At 35.7% G+C, this 23,865-nt stretch overlaps 1 protein-coding gene across 3 annotated transcripts in view; it reads left to right on the plus strand.

Moving 5' to 3' along the window:
* The first annotated feature begins 866 nt into the window (after nt 1–866).
* The window catches only part of ST18 (ST18 C2H2C-type zinc finger transcription factor), a 101,813-nt gene continuing 78,814 nt past the window's right edge, over nt 867–23,865 (plus strand). For all 3 annotated transcript variants that reach the window (XM_071804113.1, XM_071804115.1, XM_071804114.1), the window contains exon 1: nt 867–1,148. The gene's annotated coding sequence lies outside the window, so the exon portion shown is untranslated. The remainder of the gene's footprint in view (nt 1,149–23,865) is intronic.

Here is a 23,865-nt window from a genome sequence, read left to right on the forward strand (position 1 = left end):
TGAAGATAAATAACAAATCACTGTCTTTATTTCTTCTCCCTGGTTTGCATTCAGAAGACACACAGAAAATGCAGTTTGAAACATTTCCTTAAAAGCACATGATAAATCCCTGGAGAGAAATTCACAGCCTGAAAAGAGCCTTGTGCTTGGGTTTGATAGCGACAGATAGCAATGGAAATACAGTATTTGGTGCTACAAACTAAGAAACCATTATACGTGCAACTCACAGTGAGACCATGGCAGAATAAAGCTTCCCCCAGCCCCACCCAGAAGTGTGGCTGCCTTTGTAATTTTAATTGGTCTCTGTTTGTGGAGTGGGGCCTCTATTTACTTATGGCTTGGGGCTTGTGTTTACCAAGCCTGGTGGAGGCCAAGTGTCATATCACTGAAGCTTAGTTCCTGCAAGCTCTCCTGCTATATCTTGAGGCACTTTTCTTTTCAGTATCTGTGCCTGTCTAATTCACGAGCTTCTGTGAAACAAGCACAGGAGGGTACAAGGCCTACAGGGAGGAATTACACCTAATTACTCAAATAATTGCTAGGCTGTTGCCTTCTTAGTCACTGAAAATAATTTCCAGGTCCCTGGCTTTTATAGATAGTCTTCTAGAGGCAGGAGGACACAGCCCCCTTTTTAACTCAGCCCATTCACTCACAAAATCAGAACACTCGAGCCTGCAAAATTAATAAGCACCACTTCCATTACATATATTTTAGGTTGTTGTTGCCGTGGCGATAAAGTCAGGGACATTGAATCTCCTCTGTTGAGCCATTGTTATCATCCCTGGCCATCTGCTGCAGAGGAGTGATATTCCATCTCATTTGCATGATGACTGATATATGGGAGGTTTGGAAGGACATATGCCACAGCAATCATGTGATGAAAATTAAAGTGAAAGTTTTGGGCCCAGAGCCGAAAAAAAATCTGTGTATGCGCATGAGGCTGTTGATGTGCAAATGTGAATCATATTGAGAAGGTTTGAATAGGGAGGTGTGACGTAAAGAGGGGACACAAACGCAGGTGCTTATCTCTAGGCAGTCAAAGGCACTGGATGTCATATCATGGGAACTACCTTTCAAAGACACAGCTTTAGTGCACAGTTCAGCACACAAGGGAGGAGAAACATATAAGTTTTGGAAACAAAAATAAAGTAAGTTTAACAACTTTTTAACACTATTCTGAACCCATTGATGTTTAAGAAACTTGTGCTATTACTAACTTTCTGTCTTTTCTGTTGTTTGTGCTTTTATTTTGCAAAAAGCAAAAAATCCTGTCCGTATACCGATGTTGAAAGCTTGAGAGATTTGTATTAATAAGTTTGAGGGGTTTTAATCCATGTTTAAAATGCTCTCTGCAAACTTTTCTTTTTGTTTAAATGACACTAATGCTGTTTCTTAAACAATGTATGCTTGGTCATTATCTTAAATGCTATTTTGGGCCTCGATTAAAAAATAGCTACTTGTAACTGCTTTGAGAAAGCTTTCTGAATAAAATGTCATGGTGTAATTACATTTATACTGCTTCAGTAAAGCCTTTGTTCATATACATTTTGGAACTGTGCGAATTTGCAGCTCTGGCTATTTGATTTGAGGAAATGATCACAAGGACACTTTTCCTCTCATTTTGAAAAGTTACTGAACTTAAAAACTACCATTGAAAAAAAAAAAGAGAGGGGAAAAGAAGAGACAGGAAAGGGGGAGAGTGGGACCAGTGTATTTGTAGAAACTGTTCGATAGATGCAGATTCACTTGCAATTATGTATTACACTCCAAAGAGCTTTCTCATGATGTTTCAGAATGCTTTAAAATAATGCGTAAGGCTTTTAAAATTAAGATTGTTGATCACTATATTTAATGGCATTACTCTAAGTGAAAAAGAGTCTTTCAAAGCATGACATTTCAGTCCTTTAAATTATTTGGGATTCAGAGAGTGAATTGGGAGCTTCTGATTAAAAAGCGAATACTGTACTTTAGAATAAATGTCTGTGTCAGGAAAATCTTTAGAAAGTTCAATGACAGTAATATCAGGCAAGGTTGAAGAATGAAATGGACCTTCTGGGACAACATTTTGCAGGAGGATGATTTTTATGAAATAGCATTTGATGCTAGAGAAAGTCTGCATAACACTCTGATCAGCAATAGCACTCTCTCTCTCTGACTTTCTTTTGTCTTTAACAAAGCACTTAGTTCAGATGTTTGTCTTCCTTCATATGTAAATAGGAAGACAATCTTCTGCAAGGTGCTGTGAATTTTTTATTTAGTAGATTATAAAAGCACAAATCCCATATTTTATCCTTAAACTGTATGGGGTGAACTTTGTCAGTTAAGGATCTTTTTAGGATTCAAAATAACCATTTATTATCTCTTTTGTCAATTAAATTAGTTAAGTTAATTACATAGATATGTCTTTTTTTGGTTTGACTGTGCAATGATTTTGTAATTCTTGGGGAAAATTACACATTTGTGACGAAAGCTTTCTCTGAGACAACACTATATTTCTGCTACAAGGTGGCTCATATAATCCAGATTTGGGATGAGGAATTTCTAAATATAGGCTTTGCCTTCTAACTTCCCTGTTTGGAGCATTTTATTTTTACTTGTAAATATCATCTGGATATTATAGTACTTTCATGCCTGCAGGCTAAGATTACCAGTCTTCCTTTTTTTCCTCCTCCTTCTAAATATTCAATTACTCAATGGTAATTATTATTATGTGGCCTTCTTGGCTTACTGCATTATTAGATTAATATAGATTTCTTGTGCCAAATTAGCGGAAATCACTGTTATACACAACAAATTGCCTTTTTTTTTTTTAGTTTTAGTTTTATTTACTTTGTTGAATAACAGGAAGACTTTGACATCATGAGGTTATATTCTTGCAACTTTTAATATAATGTCCTTGAAAGCTGAGCAGGAGAGGGCGTATTTTTGTTTTGCCTTTTCTTTTGTAAGTTTCTAATAAGTAGAAACTACGGTTAAATTATAATTCAGTTCAATCAAGGATCTAGAAATAGTGACCTTTGCAAAAGAAATTATGGTTTAAGCCTCTGGTTATTGTTTCAGAGGTGTGTATCAGAGGTAAGAAAACCGAAAATGAAAGAAAAGGAGCTGTCCAGGGTACTGCAGCTGATTAATATTTCCTGTTACTGTACAGAAAAAAAAAATGTTTACAGAAGTGTTTACAAAACTGCCACCATTTGCTCCTGTTTGTTTGGGTTCTTTTTCCCCTCAAAACTAGATAAAACTTATATTGAAGTTAACCATTAAAAAAAAAATTGTGTATGAAAAACTTATTTCAGGAGTATGTAATATTTCTGTGAATAACAAGTACACTCTCAGATCACAATAACTTTCACAAATTGCTTATTAAAACTAAATTTTTATGCAGAGGTTTTTGTCAAAAGCTATGGACAATAAAACTTTTCCAGTTTAAATTAATCCTTGAGTAAAATACAAATGGTTTCTATGGCAGTGCTGCAATGTAAACAAAACAACCAACCAACCAAAAAAAAAAAAAACAACAGATCCCAATCTTGCATTACTTGATTGCTTTTGAAATGAATTCTTGTCCTTATGTGACCTGAAATGTGTGGTTACAAAGCTATAGAAATCCAAACGATCATATTTGTTTGATATGAAATGAAAAAAATAGTTAAATTGAAAGTTTAACATCATGAAATTCAAAATCCCAAGCGGTATATAAACATTAAAAGAAACTTTGGACTGCTAATCCTAGGAAATGAGTTTTATGGATTGAATTCAACAAGGCTTCAGAAATGGTTCCATCTGCTGCCTAGCAGCTGGTGAAAGGATAAATTTAATTCATTAATTCATTTGGAAAAAAGGATCCAAGTAGTAAAGACTTCATTGCTCATAATGCACATAGGTGGAAATCAAAACTGAAATTAGGTCCAGCTGATCATCTTTGGTAATGAGAAACATTTTCTTTGTTGTTATTATGATGATTTTGATCAGGCAGTTGACAATGTATTGACTATATGCTGTTAACTGTTATTTTTATGTCTCAACAACTTGAGAACAGTTTTGAAAGTATAATGTTGCTTCTGGAGGGAACATCCCTACTTTGGAAGTTATGGATTATGTAGGTTTAAAAAGCTGGCATGTTTTACTGAAACAATAGTCTTTCTATGAATGTTTGCAAATTTTTTCCTATTAAGTCAATTTAAGAATGCAAAATAAGATACCATTAAAATTATAAAATAAACTTATTCACAGTTAAATTAGCACAAGAATTCAAAGCCAGAATGTCAAATGCAAAGTTTTATTGCTTTCCTTTACTTTTCTATTAGAGTCACAAGCTTCATGTTTTCTGTCTCCACCCATTTTCTTTTCAGAATAAGCGCTAAAACCTTCCACAAGAGTAAGAGGAAAAAATATTCGTTAAAGGCTAAGAATGAACAATATTGAAATATCCAGAGTTTCAAAGGCAAAATTAACTGGACGAATGCTTCAATAATAAATTGGCTTTTAATTTCTAGATATAAAGTTATCCACATTATCACACCTTCCAGATACAGATTTTTTTCTTTTAAAGTGGGTGTCTCTACTTCTTTTAATTTAAATCACAAGTAATGAATGCAAAGTTATCTAAGGCTTTTGAACCGTGAGATGGTCAATTGGCAAAGGCTCTTTTTCACGTTATACCAGGTACACAGGTAAACGTGTGCCTAATTACTTGCTGAGAGATACATAAGACTATTGAACCTGTTATCCTAAAACCAATTAAATATCTGCCAGTACCTATTGTCAATGTTTTTGCTTCAGATGGTGATTTCATGAATGATATTTGGCTTTTCCTGTTTCCTCTGTAGCCCATAGCTCACTGTGGTGGGTTTGTTGGATTTACTATAAAGGTTCTGTTCGCACCCTGTGGGTTGGGTTAAGAATTAGGATTTATGCATTTACTTCTACTGTTGCATTGTTTATACAGCTTTGGTTTAGTTTTGATCCCTTTTTTTTTGCCTTTGAGGCTCTTCCACAGTGTCAGCTGCTGACTGATAGTAGGAGAACGGCCTCGTGGTGTGAATGAAAGGGACCTAGCGGTTGGTAAACAGAGATAAGGAATAAATAGAGCACAGGCAAAAGGAGATAGTTCTGTGGGAGCCCAGATTGCCGCCAGTCTGTTCAAGTGAGATGCAGTGCCTGTCCTTTTCCCAGATTAAATTAGTGTGCAAAATCTCCAGTGACCTCCTCCCCTTCTCCCCATACTCTTTAGCCAAGCTGAACAGCCTCTGCTGTAAAGTATTCATTTTATCCAGGGACAAGTTGGACAATAGAACTCTCCCTGTTACTTATGGACAGCTGTCGTGATTCATAGGGCTTTTCAGCATTTCATTTTTCATAAGAGTTAAAAGGGTTTTACCTTGTAACTGATGAGAGGTTAGAAATGCAAAAATGCCAGCCCTGAGGTTGCCTGTAGTAAGGGAGTTAATAAATAAATATCACCCCCCCCAGCCTCCCCAAACACACATATCCCCTCCCCAATGCGTGAAAGGCTGTGTGTTTTGCTAGTGCTGCTCTTCTTATTTAAAGGGGTTTAATTGTGATAACATGATTACACTGAAGCATGAACTGCATGGAGGAATTAACAAGTAGAGACACAGCGATATGCAGGGCCCCCAAGGTTTCCTGAATTAAAGGTGACCAGTGCAAACCCAGTGAGTGCCCTTTTCTGTTCTTTGCCCTTGCTTTTGCCTACATCTCCTATCACTTTATTACCTGCAAATAACTCCCAGGAAAGAGTAAACCATCATGAGATACCTCTGTAGTCCCGTATTTTTTTTTAGTGATTTATTGCAAATATATTCAGCATTTTGACTGATTAAATAGACCTTCGGCAACCTTGAGGGTCACTGTGTAGAGTATGTACATAGAAAATGCATCAGCCCATTGTACCCTGGCAGCTAATGAGATTGGTCGTTAAGTAAATGACACAAAGCCTACAAAAAAAGCTTAGCAGCTCACTAGAGTATCACAGAGTGTCCCTGCACACCACACAACGACACAAACAGTGGACTAACCTAGCCCACCCCTGCTTTATTCTACATCACTGCTTCCCTGATGTCAGCGTGAGAGGCAGAACAAAGGCTAAAAGGCACACGGTAAGTCAGTCTGACAATTATGCCCTAGGGAGAAAGTAGAGTAAATCTTAGTCTAACCATGGGGTTGAAAGTCCGTTTCTAGACAAGTAGGTCAATAATGAAGGGATTTTTTTCCCCCCTGTCACTTCACGAAGGGGAGAAAAATGTCTCTGGAATCAAGGTTGGGTTTGTTCTTGTTTGTTTGTTTCCTTTTCTCTCTCTGTCTGACGTGCCAGCTTACAAAAGTTTCTGGGATTCCAAAAGTAATGTGAAACAGTGTGTTTTGTGAGCTGCGTATTGTAGTTATAGTGTAATGAAAGAAATATTCTTTGTAAGAACTGCCACAAAATAAGCACTATCTCAGATGCACCTTAATGTCTGATGAACTTTACAGACAGAAAGTTTCTTTTTACTTCTCTGAAAGCTTTTTACTTCTCTCTAAAAACCTGCTGAAAATGTATTATATGTATGAATACACATTTCAGTCCACTAGCTACTTACACCCCTAAATACCTGGTACAGTTTTTACAACTATGCAAGTATAAATGAAGTTGTTACTATAAGTTATTATTATTATTATTATTATTATTATTATTATTATTATTATTATTATTATTATTATTATTATTATTATTATTATTATAGGGTTTTACGTCATGTCTCTCTCAGTGTTGTCTTTTACATGAGCTGAAATTAAAGAGTTGAGGTTTTTCAGTTGAACAATTACACAATCACTACCTGTTTTCTTTGCACAGCAGCAAAATATTCAGCTGATATCTTAGAACAGCAGGTGCCTGCCTGTGTATCCAATGACAAAATCTTTTCTAACAGTCTTTCAGTTTAGTATCTCAGGACCCTTTATTTTGCTGAAAAAAATGGCAACAGGAAGTTGCCAGAAAGTCTTGTTTGCATTGCTAAAATGTTTCTGTCTGCTTTGCACTTTGGAGGCTCAGGGGATGTTAGTTTCAGAGCGACATGATATTATTGCAAGATGCCTGCGTGAATTAAGTAATGCTTTTCTCTTCTGCCTGCCTCCCCTTTCCCCCTGAAAACCACATAAAAATGATGTTTTAAGAATGCTGTCTCAATGCTGTTAAAGAAGTGGGATTTAGATATCAGCTTGCATTACAGTTGTTTTTTTGTTGCTTTCTGGTTTGTTTTAGAAGAGTTATTTAATTTGGGAAAACACTTGTCAGTACATATATATTCAGACAACTCAGAAAAACCCGTTCACTTAAAACTCTTCTTAAGTCCCAGAAGTCAGTTCACTATGATATGTCGCTTACCCAGGGACATCCTTTTTACTGCATGGACAATAGAAGTACTGTCACATCTTATAGAAACTAAGATAAAATGTGATAATTTAGCATAGGTACTTGGTGTATCCTTGCAAAGGGGTATGTGTGTGTTTGCATGCATATAGACAATCTGCATGTACATATTTTTGTAAAAAGTGTACATATGCAAAAAAATATATTCACCTATATAGTATTCCAGCTTATTGAAACTAAGTAACAGTTATGGTTGGCTTTGCATTTCCCAAAATTTCAAACTTAGGAAATGTAATGAGGAAGCAAACAAACTCAAGTAAAATTTTGTATTTAATGTTATTTTCCATGTTTTTAAGATTTGTACATATTAGCAACATGTTTTCCTTATATTATCTCAGAAAATATTATATATGCAGGCATCAGAAAACAAGCTTGCTTTCTCAGCTAAGTCCTATAATTCATATCTAATTTGTAGATCAGCAGAGATTTAGTAAGCTATGGTGTTACGGCACAGTTTTGCTTAGAACTTTGCTAACTGATATTAAGTTTTCAGTTCATTTTAACAGATAAGATTTGGGAATATTTTATGTTTGGGTACATCACCACAGCTTTTAAAAATGAGCACATCCCTATCACACAGTCATCATGCTTTTTGTATACCTGTGTGAATGGGTGTAGGGGATATTTGATATTTCAGCACTCACCACATTAATGAATAAGTTCAGCTGTCCTTTATCCTACTAAAAGTAGAGAGTGATTTCACAGGGGTACTGCACATGCAGCAGTGCTACAAAAATCATAGCACTGCTGTAATCCGACAGGTTGAACCACAGTAAGTTTCAGTATTTTTTCAGAGCTTCATTATTTCTTCTCTTGTCTGTCATATCTTTAGTACACTTAAGACAAAAGGCAAAGAAAACTTGATTTCTGAGAATTAATGTTGATCTCCCTGATAAACCAGATAACACACCAGATTTTTAGAAATCACTTTTCAATAGACTTTTTGGACCTTACAATCAAATATGAGGCCTTTGGACATACCTTTGTGCTCACTTCTGGGGAACATCAGTGTCAGGTGTGTATGTGGATCTGAAAAAGCTTGTGGCATTACACAGTTGATTTGAACAATTCTAATTAATTTTTTTTTTTTCACGCTTATAGATATTCAAGCCAGTAATCACAAATGACTGATATTCCTGATAAGAAAGTATCTCCAAGGTCAGCCAATCCTGCCAAAGGCCTGGCTCTGTTGTTCCAAAATAAAATGTAGCAAATAATATACAGAGTAAACTTTATAGTCTACTACATCCGTATCTATTTGGAACATCTAGACCGAAATCTATGTTACTTAACTCATTAATTTTGGAGGCATACATATATAACTGGGACTGGGTCACTTCTAGTTTATGTGCACGTAGTTGTGGATTATTAAAAACTGCTTAAGCAGAATCAGTGCTTCTGAGTTGTAATTATCTTGAATCACTTTAGACTAAAGATACTCTTTAATTATTGATAAAAATATTATCTCCCTCTTAACTTTTTTTTAGTACTTATATAAAATCTCTTTGGAGGAAAGTTGCTCTTATTTATGTTCATGGAAGACTTCTAATAATACTAGCAACTCTTGGTTTTCTAAATGACAGATTTCTAGTTCAAAAAACAGTGATAACCTAGCAGTAAAATTTACTTTATCATGAAAACAAAGCTTATCTGCTTGGGTAGGTGAACACTTACAAAAGCATTTCTACAGAAGTGTTTCCTCTGACCTGAGGTTGATGGCTCACTTCAATACAGTAAAGCAGGTATGTAAGTGTTTCGAACATGAGGGATTTAGTGAATTGCTTAAAATATTTGGGTAACATTTGCAAGCTCATTTTTCAGGTTTGGCTTCATATATGAACTTTACCCCTCATTAAAAGGAAGTTGTTTTCATTTAAAGACACGTATTTGGACTCTGCTCCATGAGGCATAAGATTAAAACAAACAAACAAACAAACAAACAACACAAAAACCTCAAACCAACAACACAAAACCAAATAAACAAACAAACAAACCAACCATAAAAAACAAACAAACAAACAAACAAAAAACCAAACAAAAACACCACAAACACCAACATACCCCCCACTCTTCATGACTTTTCCAAAATGTCATTTCAAGTGAGCTTCTTAACACTGTTTCTTCAGGTGGTAGTAAGAGTCATTAGGTCAATTCCTTAAATCTCAGGAGAAAATCTGACACCTTTGTTTTTCCCCTCCCAATTTAGAGCACATGTATAGCAGCTAGATTGGCATAACAAAGTAGTAATGGCTCCAAAGGCACTGTTATGGACTATCAGGTCAATAATCCTTATGCTAAGAAGGATTTAGATGATACAGGGTAATGGCTCTGTCATTTCTGAAGTAAAAATCCACTTTTTAATGAGCATAAAAATACTGCTTTATACTCTTCACATCAGAGATACTGGGTAGCTTAAAAAAAAAGAAAACGCACAAAAAAGTAAGTACTCATCCCTTCTTTAAATAAAAGTTCACATTTCAATGTTTGAATAAAATAAATGTTAAAATACTGTAGATAGGCAGCTACAGTATCCCAAACAGAGACTTTTTTAAAAAGATACTTATTACTGTTTTCCAATATTTTCTTCCTTGCTTTATCAGAAGAGTAAAGGATATTTCCATCCTGTCTTCAAATAGCACTTTTATGATGCAGTCCAGAAATAGATTGGACCTAGGGGGCCTTTTGTTTGTTTTGCTTAATTTTTCTACTGTGTGTTTTTCTCCTACTTCAGACAGAAGTTTGACACAACCTAACACAGACAGTCTAGATCTTGTTACAAATATAAGTTTGAAAGTAAGGACTGTGGTCATAGAAATCCAAAGCTGTGGGTTTCATATTACTTTATTTTCTTTTATGTAATTCAAATTCTTGTGATGAAAAAAAAAAAAAACCAACAAACAAAAAAACCAAAAAAAACAAACAAACAAAAAAAAAAACCAAAAACAAACAACCACAAATCATTTAATACATTTCCCACAATATGGTAAAACCAACCTCCATTCAAGGTGTGGAAAGTCATCAAATCCTGAACAGAAAGAACGACCACCATGATACAAATAAAGAGAATGTGTACACATGATATTTTTGTTTTATCTCTAAGATTTTATAAAATTAAGCACCATTTTGAAATATGGATCTAATGGGAATTGTCCTATATATGTGTTCAACATTTAGCGAACAAAGTGCAACTGTATACATAAATCACTCTAAACAACATTGACACTTGGTCAAAAGAAACATATATTTAAGGCTCAAGTGTGTGGTCAAGTTACTTTACAGAGAGCCTTCCTGTTATTTTTGTGAGAAATAGTACTGTCTACAAAAAGGGTTAAAGAAAATGCATTCTGTTGCATCTGCTTACTAAATCCCTTACTTTAGTAGAAATTCAAATTTTGTAAAGATTATTCGTTTTATTGATGCATATAATTATAATCACAAGCCATCTGCTGATTTGGCAGGCATGGTTAAAATTCTCTAACTCTCATAACCTTTCAAGTACAGTGCCCTTGGGACTCTATTTCACTTTTATATTTTGGAAAACATGTAGGGACAAACAAGAGAGGTCATCTGCCGAAAGTCAGACCTGTAAAATGTTAAAAAAAATAAAGATTGTAATGACTACTCTTGTCTTAATGGTGAAGAAAGTATTTGCTATTTTATTTCTGACTTCAGGAAGGATTATATTGGTTTCCATCATGCATTTTTGGAATTTGAATTTTTTCTAAGGATTAAAGCTCTCTCCTAGCACTCCTGGGATCTGGGTTCCAACTCTAAACTAAAAGAACAAATATTGTTCAGTTTGGATGTCACAGGTGAATTACACATGTGTGACCTTGGCCTTAATTTTTCTTGTAACACAATTGCAATTACATTTCTATTTCAAGTCTTTTAACAAACACTACTAACCTTTTTGTTTTGGTTTGGTTTTTTTGGAGGTTGGTCATACTGATTTTCATAGAGAGACATCTATCACTTATTTAGTTTTTTCCCATGAAGGTCAAAAGAGCATTTTAATTTAGAGGGTTACATACAATAAGGCATTAAATGAGTGGCTAACATTCTTTGCCCTAGTCCTTTAGAAATGCATGCCTTTATACTAGCCTACCATCGGCTGGTGGTCAGCCACATTTACAAATTTTTGCCTATAAGAAATCCTGTTTTCCATTTTCTTGTGTCCTTCACCGTTTTTAGGCAAACTATTTTATACTTGCTAATAATTTTTTTCTTTAATCTTTGATGTTCTTTCTGTTGTTGTTGTGTTACGTGTGGTGTCATTCTGCTGCTTCTAGCAGAAAACATCCATGAGGGGAAAAAAAACCTAGGAGATGCTCTTTCTGCCGTAATACAAAAATGAACACATTTCACCAAGTTGTAGGATATTGTCAACACTCTGACTCAGGAAAAAGGGTGTTTTCAAGAGAAAATACGTGAAGGTGGAAAAACTTGGTGTAGAAAGGGATAGTCCAGTGACTTCCTGATATTACCAGAAGGCAAAGACAATCACCCCTCAACAGAACTGTCTTGCTTAATGCCCTATTGACGTGTACCTCGCAGGAACAAAAGACACAACTCTCACTTCTGGTTAATTAGTGTATCTGAAGTCCTGTACACAGCATGTATGCTGCTTTACTCCTTTTGGAGGTCTGATTCTCACCCCACACCCTCATTATGACAAGCAGGAGGGAAATGCACATGTTTGAAAGTGTCTTCACAGCTGAATCTAGGGAAACAGGCCGAGAGTAGCTCTGGTTTATTTCACAACCAATTAAGTATGACATCTGTTGAAACTCAGGAAATAAGTCTCCCTTCCTCCTGTTCATATACTTACTTAAGCTGCCAGCCTTTTGTTTGGATATGATGAATTTTACTCACAAGACTTTTTTTCCTTTGGAGTAAATACACAAAACATAGAAAACAAGACATAAATGATTTTTTTTCTTTAATTAAGTTTCACTAAGTGCATGTGAAAAAGCCCTGCTTGGCACTCACAAATCAAGCAAACTATTGTGTTAATAATTCTTTGCTTAAACACCTTATATGCTGAAAAAAAGGGCATGTTTGTGGAAGGGAATGTAGGCACAATAGCATTTTCATTTAAAAAAACCTGGCTCTTGTCGTTGGCTCCCAAAGACCAGAAAAAGTTGTTAGAAGGAATCTGGCTCTTATTTCTTTTGTTTTATGTTGAAAACTAGGCATTAAACAGAAGGCACTGAATAGAACAGGACATGTGGAATTATGTATGGTTAAAAAAATAAAAAATTAAATGCAGAGCCACTGTCATGAGTGATAGCAGGTTTCTTAAGTATACAACAGTTCATAATAAACCAAGGAAAAAACACAGTTAAGCTTAAATAGTAAACTTAGACCTAAGAATGTATTCAGCATCAGATAATAATAGTTCAAGCTGAGAGACACTTCCCATTTATCAGATGCCAATCCATGTGATACCTTTACTTATCAGAAAAGCTCTTATTCTTTCATATATATTATCCAAACCAAATACTAAAAAGATGGTATTTCAGTCCATACCAACTTTTAGAGTTCAGTTTCCTTCTATTGTGCTTAGAACTTGATTGCCTTAATTCTTCTATATCTAGATAAAGTAATATTTGCCATAACATTCTGACTTTTTCCTTTCTCTGCCTCTTGACACTGGACTCTTCTGTCACTCTGGAGTCACACTGCTCATATCTAAGCTGTGACTAACTCTCCTTTAATTTACATCATCCACTAGTGTTCCCTTTTATTTGTTCATCAGTTTAGTTTTGTTTGCCAGTTCTTTCCTGCAAGGACTGGCACTGCCTTCATTCCTGGAAGATGGTTATCTACTTTATTTCTCATGCTTTTTCATCCCTATTTTAAAATATATCTCACAGCCACATAGCATACATGTTCTTTCAGCTGTAAAATGCTGCTCAGCAATTGCCATGGGTTCCGTGGTTAAGAATCCTCCAGTGAAATCCTCCATGTGCACAGCAGAAGTGTCTAGACCTGAGCCAGTCATACAGATTCTCTTTGGAGTCAGTGGAAAGAAAGACACATTTCTTGGATGCGATTCTTTTAATACTGAAATAGTTGTATTAAGTAAGTATGATGTATCACACATCTACACAGTGTCAGAGGTACCTGCAGGTTGCCTACTGGCTAGCCAGAGACTATGGGAAGCCAGCAGTTACTACTTCAGAAATAAATACCTGTATTTCAGCACATAAAGTTGTGAAGGTGAATCCTCTCATTCCTGTCCAGCCTACAAACTGGACTTGATCTCTTGTTATATCTTATCTCTACATAAACTTACTATTTTTCACAATTTCATACAAGACAGTGATATGAATAATATGGTATATCTTTGATCAAAAGTTTCCTCCTGCATATACATAGTATTTATGAAATTCAGTGTGTGCTCACATATTAACGGAAAGCAGAATAACAAAACTGAATATTGCTGTACAGCTCAGAGAACCAAATTTTGCCCCTGAAATGTGGTATTTATAAAATGGAATGGGGCATTTCCCTGTTTTGTTCTTTGAAGTCATTATATTTCCCTTTCAGAAATGATTTTGTTTTCTCAAAAACAGTTCTTAAAAAATAAGAAAAAAGCTGTAAAGATTTTAAAATACCAATTCATTTCAAAATACAATAGAGATTTCTATGTTAAACCAGTTGGATTTGTTTAAACGCTGATGATAGAAGCATTTCCAGACTCAGCTTCAGATTTTCCTTCTTCCGTTGGTCATTACTCGGGCTCTGTACACAATTTTGAGGTATATCTGTGATTTCTCTCTTTTCTCAGGCTTTCAAGAGACTGTTTCTCAAGCTTTGAGGTTACAGAATGACAGATTAGATTATGTTTTTGCACTGTTTCTGTGGGTGATTCAGTGTTTCTCGTGCTCTCATAAAAACTGGAAGCAAGCTTTCAGTTCAAAATTTCAGTTGCTGGGCACACATCACACAGATTTCAATTATTTTTTTGTGTTTGAAGATACTTGATGACACAAATTTTTATTTTTAGAGAATTATTTCATATCCATAATTTTAAAACAGAGGCCTGAGGGGTTTTAACCAAATCTTTGCAATTTAAATCTCTAGGGGCAGGTTCTCAAAGTTTCTTCAGATCAAGTCAAAGTGCTTAAATTGTATTTCTAAGTGGCAAATACAGAGTTCCTTCGGGGATGAAAGCTGGATAGAGCACCACTAGGCTACACTAACCCTTGCGTAGTGGATGATCCCTATGGAAGAGCAGGTGGCTATACAGTACCCTAAGGTATACCATGTGAGATACACACTGGCCTTGGAAGCAGGGATCCATAGCCAGGTCTCTGACTGTCCTTTGCCTTGTCATACTTTTTCCCTGAAGGGAAGATAACCACAGTAGTTAACTCTGCTGTAAGATTATGCTCAGCTTGATCTAATTTTGTAACAATGAGTTTTACAAAGGGTTAGTGACGATGTGTCACTAACAGCACTTCCACAGATGAAACTCAAAGTCAATGAAATCCATGACCAAAATTGTGGGCACGCAAAGTTCATTATAGTATAAATTGACACAAGTTCAATAAATACAACCCTTTAGACTGATTTAACATTTATCATGGAAAGCTTAACCTGCCCGCATACAATATTCTGACTGTCCTCCCCACAATGGACATTTTAGTGGCTGTCCTTAAAAAGTGTCTTCTTAAATATCCATAACTCATTTTGAATAACCTGGGAACATAAATAGCTTTAGCCCTAAGTGCTTTGGACCCAATGTCATTTATAGCAACAACATTAGTAATACCACTTATTCTTATTGTTATTAATGTAAAAAATGTGCTACTATTTTGTGATCACAGGGAATAATACTGTGATATTACAGAAGTGCAAGTTGTTTTCAATCAAGGTGTGTCAGCCTTCAAAAAAGAAGTTCAGCATTCTGGATAGCCTTCACAACATACAGCTTTGTTCTCTATTTATTTGTGTGGTTTTGGTATTTATTTGTAATTGCATGATGATCTCTGTATTTTAAATTTAGAAACTGCATGGCTATTTTGATGAAATTTTTAAAGTAAAGAAGGCAAGTTTTTGAGTGGGCACAGTATGGAAGATATTATTTTTGGCCCTAAAATTTTCCAACAGACCACTTGGTATGTTTTCTCCCTCCTGAACCTTCAAGAATGATCCCCACAGTAGAATGATCATCAACTCAATAGGCTCTTCGGAAAAGCTATCGCCCAGCTGCTTCACTATACAGCATGAAGTCTACTGGCAGAGAGCTAGTAAGCCCTGTTAGTGATAGAGTTCAAGTTAAGCAGATTGCATCTCAGGAAAGGGTGAGACTCAGTCCAAGGGGTTAGGTTTTCCTATTCACCAAATGGAGAGGACATATTCCTGGTTTTCCTGCCCATGGAAGAGGAAGGCATAATGCTTTTCTTGAGAACTCATGAAAAGACAAGTCAGCAACATGCAAAGACCTTTGAGGAGAAGGAGAATGACTGTGCTATCCTTCAGAATTTTTTTTTTACATTAAGAATGAGTGAGATACAGTGTGTTCAAAGAAGGAATAATCTATTGAGTAGAGTGAGAATCTGAGACAAAATGGGCATTACATAACAACAGTTTTTCCTGGCCTGACCTGAGCTTGTACAACTTAAGATGTCTGAGGGAAAGAGGTGGTTCATTAGAGTGATGTTCAAAGGAAATAGGTATTTTCCAGATGACTATTTAAGCGATCCTTTGGAATCCCATGGTGCTTTTGCCTTGTTGTATTCAAAAGCAAATTTATCATATTTTGAGCTGCCAGTCCTACAAGGTTAACTTAGACCTGGAAAGCTTAAGTTTCTTCTTCCATCATTAGATTCAGAAGACCTGATTCCTACCTTAGATTTGTCAATTACCATTATCTCATGTGACAGCTAGCAAGGAATTCGGCTTCAAATAATACCTTCATGAACAGGTCTGTTGCAGATGCAGCTCTGAGTAGTTGAGCTCATTCTCACATAATATGTACTGTGTGGTGTCCCTTTGTTGTATGGTGAAATTTTACTTTCTCTGGTAATGCTTACACATCTTACTCCAAGGAAATCTGCTCAGATAGGGCAATCTCTGTATAGAGAATTTTAGCATAGAATCATGTTTTAAAGACAGTGCTAGCTTAGAATCCTGTCCTCACTCATAAGAAAAGCAAACATTTTCTTATTGTTGACCCAAAAAGTACTTGAACTTTGGAAGCTCTGTCACAATGCCCACCTTTAGCCATAGTCTTCATAGCCTCCAGTGAGAAAGCTGGAATAACTACTAGTGACTAACTGTAGGTGCTCACTGCTGTTACGGAGGAGCACGTACCCTTACTTTCTCGACAATAAAAGGAAGATAAGTCTGAGTTCTCTCTCTGTTACTAAAGTTACCAAATACGCCCCCCCCACCCCAAGTTTTATAAAGTCCTTAAAGAGGACATACAAAAGTGATGTACAAGGATCACTCTTGATCTTACACTCCTATAAAGAATAAATCCTGTTCACCCCAGCAAGAAAATGATATGTTCTATTTACTTGCTGTTGAATTACATTCTAGAATTACATAAAAACATTAGCAGGTTACTGAAAGCCTTTAATCAGTGTCTCATTAGAGTTTGCCATTAAAATAATATAAACTTTTTCCTTAAGTGACTTAATTTTTACATTATCTGTTCTACTGCTTAAAACAATATTTTATAAAGAAATTTTCTAGTTCACAGACCAGCAAGCTATAAATAAACACTCTCATGCAACACTCAGGCAAGACAAGCTAAATAGGTACACAGATCTAATCTTCCTTATATAAGCTATTAAAAAATGAGAATTTTAATTATTTTTCATGTGCTTAGTTTTCTAGTCTTTTTGATTAATTCACCGTGTTGGCTTAAAAAATACTATTGTTTCCATAAAAAGAGACATGGGAATGGAAGGAGTTTTATGTATTTTTTTTAAACTGCTTTGCAAATTCTTTTCACAGCAAACCTCACCAATATGTAAACAGGGCTCTAGCTACTGTGTTTGTCCACAGTTAGAGCTACAGATGAACACACTGTAGTTGTGTGATGACAGGAACAGCTGACTCATTAGTAGAGAGCAGTGAAAGGTAATTAACCCTGGGAAAAGTACAGCTGCCATGCGAGCTGTTCCTTTCTGTAGGATCTGATTAGAAATTAGTGTTAAACCGCTGATTCTTTAAAAAAATGTCATTGATAATTCAGTTTCTCTCTTAGGTGTGGCCCCTAACAGAGGCCTAGGATAGAACTAGTATACAAAAAGTCTTCCATCTAAAAAGGCCTCTTCTGAGAATACACACCTGTTTGGCTGCTTCTGGACCTTTCTTAACCATGAATATTGTTTCCGTTTTGAATGTTTTGAAGACACCCTACAAGTCTATGAGCAAGGCAGACAATGCATTGTCAAAATGATTCAAGGTAGAACACTGTTATTTGCCATAATGATGCTGCTATTTATCAAAACTGGTTATTTAAAAGACACAGCTACTACTTCTTGTATCAGGACACAGTTCTGATGCAAAGTGGTGCAGACCTCTTCAAAAGAAAACAAAAATCTGTCTCCTGGGGTGGGTGAGCACAGCATATGAAGACAGGATTACACCCTGAGAACGAAAGCCACCCCCAAGTCCACCCCTTTTCCCGCACACATCTTGGCATTTGAAGTGCCCACAGAAGAGGCAGAAACCATGATTTAATGTGACATGCAAACAACAAGCCAGCCCATTACATATATATTCAGACATCTGATACAGGCCTACTTATCAAGAATGACATAGCTGTCAACTAAAATAGCAAAATTTCATTAATATATTATTGGAATTTCTGAACTGCTGTTTATTTACAGCTGTCATATCCAAAATGGTTTTTAATCATCTTACTTTGCAAGATCTTCTGGCCACGACTGTACCTTTGTATACCTATGTGATTAGTACCAAGAGTCTGTGAGTGCTTTCACATACAAATAATGTGGACTACTGAGGCCCACGAGAGTTGTCTGGTTGTTTTCAATGGAGCCAGGCTTACACTAGGGAGTCTGAAGGGTGACTGCTTAAAGTGATAAAGTTTGTAAGGCATCTCTCCATAGGATGATACTTTTCATCTTGCTCAAGTCAAATTTGCTGCAATCGGGTGAATAGTGGATTAGTATTATTTTACCAATAAAAAGTAGTATTACAAAGATGTGTTTCTGTAATGTTATTTTTAACTCAGTATTGTTTAGTGGTACGACTGGCCATTTTCTTACTACATATTCAATATATTCACATTGAAAGAAACATTTCTCTTCCATTTTTTTTTCTTTTTATGAAATCCATTGTTTGCTGGGTACAATGTTTGAACTTAACATTACCGTAAACATATATGTATATGCACATGAATTTTTATCTATATAGCAAAATATATTTACACACCTTACTGATATTTTTAACATTGAGAGCAGAAATATTAAAAGCAAAATGGTTAAGGCTATTTTCCAGGAGAAAGTTTTTCTTAATAAAAAAAAAAAAATTGCACAGATTTTTAAGGTAAATACTTGACATTCCAAGAGAACAGTTACTTCCATATTGCTTAACATGTTAAAAGAGAAGAGAAATGTGTTTTAAATTACTATGGTGTTCATCATGCGTTACTTAAAACCCATTCTTCTTCAAAATTGTCCTTTTTTTTGCTTGTATGTTTGTTAAAAAAAAAAAAAAGAGAAAGAAGAAATACTTTTTTCTTGAAAATCCTAAGTAATAACATAGTCTTGAAGTGTTAGGTTGAGTTTCAGAGGAAGTAAAAGCATGAGCAGGCTATTAAATTGATGAACAAATTAGTATTAAAATAATATTCACTACCTTAAAGAATGGTTAGAAATGCACAAAAGCACTTCACAGCACTCTACATCATTATTTTCGTTTAGCTGAAAGGTTGAAAAACTTGCTGAAGGACGCAGAATAGATCAGTGGCAGAGGCAGGGAGTTCCAGAGTCCTTTTTTTTTTTTCCCAATTATTTACTCAATCACAGTGTCTTCTGTTTATGTCTATGACAGAAGGCAGGTGCTATTTTAGGAAATAAGCTTCATCCCACTCTAGAATCATAAAAGGCTCCAAAAAGATAATTTAAACCACTGTATCTGGTACCACTGACCTCTTAACATAAATTGGAATGGACTAAACTCCCTTTTCCTTGCTCTGCATGTATGACCCAAGCATTTGGTGAGCAAAACCTTTCCAGGTGGGAAGTCTGTCCCAGGGAATATTTTACATGCATATTTTAGTATCTGGTAAATATTAGCCTTTTTTTTTCACATTTTTTCTTACTTTGACTTTCAAAATGATTTTTTTTTTTTTTTTTTCCTGTGCTTGTTTCTTGGTTTGTTTTTTTCCTGTACTCTTCAGGATGTTCACAGGATCTTCAGGGCAGTGCAGTAGTACAAGTAAGCCCTATTATCTTTAGCAGTTAGGGTCATTACAAGTCTTTTAGAGGGTGGCAGACTGTACTTCAAATGGCAGTCTCGAAGTTAATGAACATATGTGATTTGCATGTCGAGGGAAGGCACACTTCTTCCCTTTGTGTGACTTTCCCTTTCTTGTGACATGTCTGTCATACTTAATGAAGACAGATTGTTGTTCAGAAAGGGGAGGATGAATGCATAGGATAACAGAATGGTAGTTCTATTTCTTTTTATTAAAAAAAGTTTGTAGTTTTAGGTTCATTGTTCCTTTCGACTCCAGGTCGGAGAATGTTCAATGAGCTAATTAGTCATGGGTTTTGTCCAGCATAAGAATTGTGATGTCCTAATTTTGGCTATTAAATCAGTCCCTCAAAATTTGGCTGGAAGAGTCAGAAATCACAGGGAAGGAATCTAGTAACCTGCATTAAGCCTTTAAGTATTTGAGAAGTGACCCCTTTTACTGAACCTACTCAGCTCCAGCACTTCTGTAGAGGTTCAGTGTAACCATAAAAGAACCCCCATAAAATTGCCCTTCAGACTCATTGATTACTAACTAACTTGCTGGAAACTATGTAGGGTTCAAGGACTGGAACAGTGGTGGCTAAACACCAGGCATGGAGCAATACCAGAGCTGGACCAGAATCTTCCTGATGTTGAAGTAGGGTATAACAGAGTAATTAAAACAACACACTTTCACTGCTCTTAGATATATTGATCTGTGTGCTCAGCAACCTGCTGGCCTCAATCCTGCAACTACTAAGCACTCCTGTTGATGAGCAGAAGATGATGGTCATCTTTTGCTGAAGTCAGTAGCAGTCCCCCCACATAGTACATCACAGCAGAGATGACTCCATGCAGGAAAAGTCATCCAAGCTGAAAAAGAGTAAACATGTTTTAAAAGAAAACAAATCCTGTGTTCCAGAGTCAATGACACATGGTCTTTGAACTTTCTTTTTAAATTGCTGTAAAATCATAAGGTTGTTATGGTGTGGTTTTACTCAAAATAATGCATATCATTGTAACACAAGCCTTGAAGTTAAGTGGCTACTTTACTGAAACATAGTTACCATAGTTACAGCAGGAGAACAGAGAATAACTTTTAGTTCTTTTGAAGCTATAAATTAGTTTAAAAAGAGGAAAAGGAATAAACAAGCATGCAGAAGTTTATTATTCAGTGTTTCATGCCTGATCAACTCTAAAGAAGAAAAACTCTCCCTAGACTAGGGCATTAACATTTTCCAGCTGAAATCTGTAATCGCCCATCAACAAACACAAAATTACATTTCAACTCTCCAGTATGTCTGTTTCCATGTTTTTTTCCCGAGTCAGAGAAGTAACATATTTTTCCAAAGTTCTGCTTTCAGCATTTTGTTAATAACTGACATTTTACAGCATTTTTACTGCTTAATAATAATAATAATAATAATAATAATAATAATAATAATAATGTCCTAAAGGCAATAACACATAGATAAAGACAACGCATAAAATCTATGGTCTAGCAGTATTATTCATTATAAACATTATCTGAAGGCTGATGAGAGGGAAATGAGAATTTATGATAGTGAAGATGTCTTCTAGGACCAGCTCCATTGTTTTTCAGTTTAGCATTGAGATGTGCTCTATCCCTGAAGTGTTAATGGAGGTCACTGTTGCTGCTCTCCTTTACTGTGTCAAAGCAAAGGAGTTCCTACATAGTTGACTACTGAGAAACAAAATCACGTTCTTTCCAGCATATCACCTTCAGCTCGTGAGCCTCTAGAGCAGCAGTGATTAACAGGACTTTCACAAAGTTTCTGTGTAGTTACAAGGACAGCTTCAATCTTCTGTCATTTTTTTACATTAGCTATGATTATGCTTTTACCACCAAAATGCATTTATTTTAAAGGTAACAATACAGACTCAGAGAATAGCTTATGTTTCATCTATATTTATCAGCACTCACTGTACATTTGTGTCTTCATTACCAGGAAATATTAAGGGACATTGTGCCATCTATTCCTGTTTACAGTTTATTATGCAGAGATAGGAAACACTTAGCATGTAAAATGAATGTAGAAATTATTCCTGGATAGAAACACGGACATTTCCCACTCGTTGGCTCTTTCTCCTCCATCACCGGATCAGAGTGTAATTGTCAGTAATCAGGCCTGCTTGCTGCTGATAAAACCACTCTGAATGCTAGCAGCCTTCTTTGTGTGATGACTCAATTATTCCAGAAGTGCCTCATCAAATCTGCCCCATCAGCTGGGCTAATAAATAAGGAGAAGAAACTGGCCCCCCAAAGCAAATTATAAATCCATTTGCATTAACCATTTCGCTGGTCCATGATCTAGGCAGAAATAAGCATGGCAGATTGTGTTAAGCTTATTTGAATATGTTTATAATGTTTACAGCATGCAACCTTTTTTTTTTTTTCACAAGGTGTTGGAATTATCGGTCATGAATAGCATCTAAATGCAGTTATGTTAATTACAGCAAAGCCTCAGGCATATTTGAAGGATAGTTCGTTGCTTAAATCAGGTAAAAGTTAAATCCTTCTTCTAGGCAAAATATGGTCTTGCACATGGCATTGGAATTATTGTGATGTTTAAAAGAGAGGATGAGTGCAAGGAGTGTGTTTTTACAGGTACTGGAAGGACAACTGCCTGTGTTACAAGGCTTTCATGCAGTGATAACATGACATCCTGTTCATCTCAAGGTAGAAATAAAGAAGATAGAGTTTAGCCTTATAGTTGGGAAAGAAAATGCAATAGTTGAAACAGCAACATTTCTTTTTCATGTATACTCTGCAATTAATGAAAAAAATTCAAAGAGGAGTACTCTGCCCCAAGGAAATTCCTTTCTGAAGCTCAAATTATATAAAATTGATGTTTCCATATAGAGCCCTCAGATTTCCAAGACTGCCTGTGTGTGCTGCAGTGAGGGTGTTAAAATGAAACATCAGAAGGCCAAATGAAATTCATTTGTTTAGTCATGTACTGAACATTAAACACGTGCTTAAGAGTCTCACTGAGGTGACCCATAAATTTGTGTGGAACTTAACATGTAAAGTTAAATACTTCAACCTGTGCAGGATGAAGATCTGACTGCAGTCAAGAGCTCAATGTATCTTCACTAATTTGTAGTGGTATCTTTTGGTTTCATGTATTTTTTTCTGAAATACTAAATAAGTTGCATTATTTTATCTTGAGAAAGAGAAATCACTGTCAATGTAGCAACACAAAAATTGTTCAAGGATGATAACGGTGAGCACATCAGATTTTCTTTCCTTAGCTATTACTTGCATTCTGAATTAACAAATCACAAAATGTTATGATTATTCATTTTCATATTTGCAATATATCAACTAGTGATGTGGTAAATGAGAGATAATCAAATTCATCTGATGGAAATGTTATCCATTATGCTCAAAAAAGTTGTTTGGGTCTTTTACAGATGTAGTACTGATTAGTGTATGCAATTCTGACAGAGAAAGCAACCTTAGACTTCTGGTGAGATATTTTTTGGCTGCAGAATATCTCTTTTTTCTCATCATTAAATCCTCAGGAACTCTAGTAATTTGAACTGAATGGGTGGACTTTTACCCATAGAGAATGGGTCAACAAAAACAGTTGCTTCAAGGGATTTGTCACACACATTTGATGCTGAGGATCAGGGCCCAAATGGTGATTCACATCAGTATCCTGGTATGACTCATGCATCTCAGTAGGAGGACACTTCAGAGTCAGTACAAAATCATGTTGCACTGCAAATGGCTATAAACCAAAGAATGTATTGCAAAGGTTCCAGGTGACTTCACTGAACCATTACATTGACAAATCAAGAAACTAATTTATTCCATCTTGCTGGGTTCAGAAAGTTTATTATTCTCATTGAACTGAGGTGCTGGTTGAAAAGGGTGAAGGTTTTCTTTGTAGGCACGCAAACATCACCTTTGGGATTAAAAAATTATGTTCAGACATATAGGGCGTTGAAGTGTAGCAATAATT

This window comes from Patagioenas fasciata, chromosome 2, assembly GCF_037038585.1.
Source record: "Patagioenas fasciata isolate bPatFas1 chromosome 2, bPatFas1.hap1, whole genome shotgun sequence".
NCBI lineage: Eukaryota > Metazoa > Chordata > Aves > Columbiformes > Columbidae > Patagioenas > Patagioenas fasciata.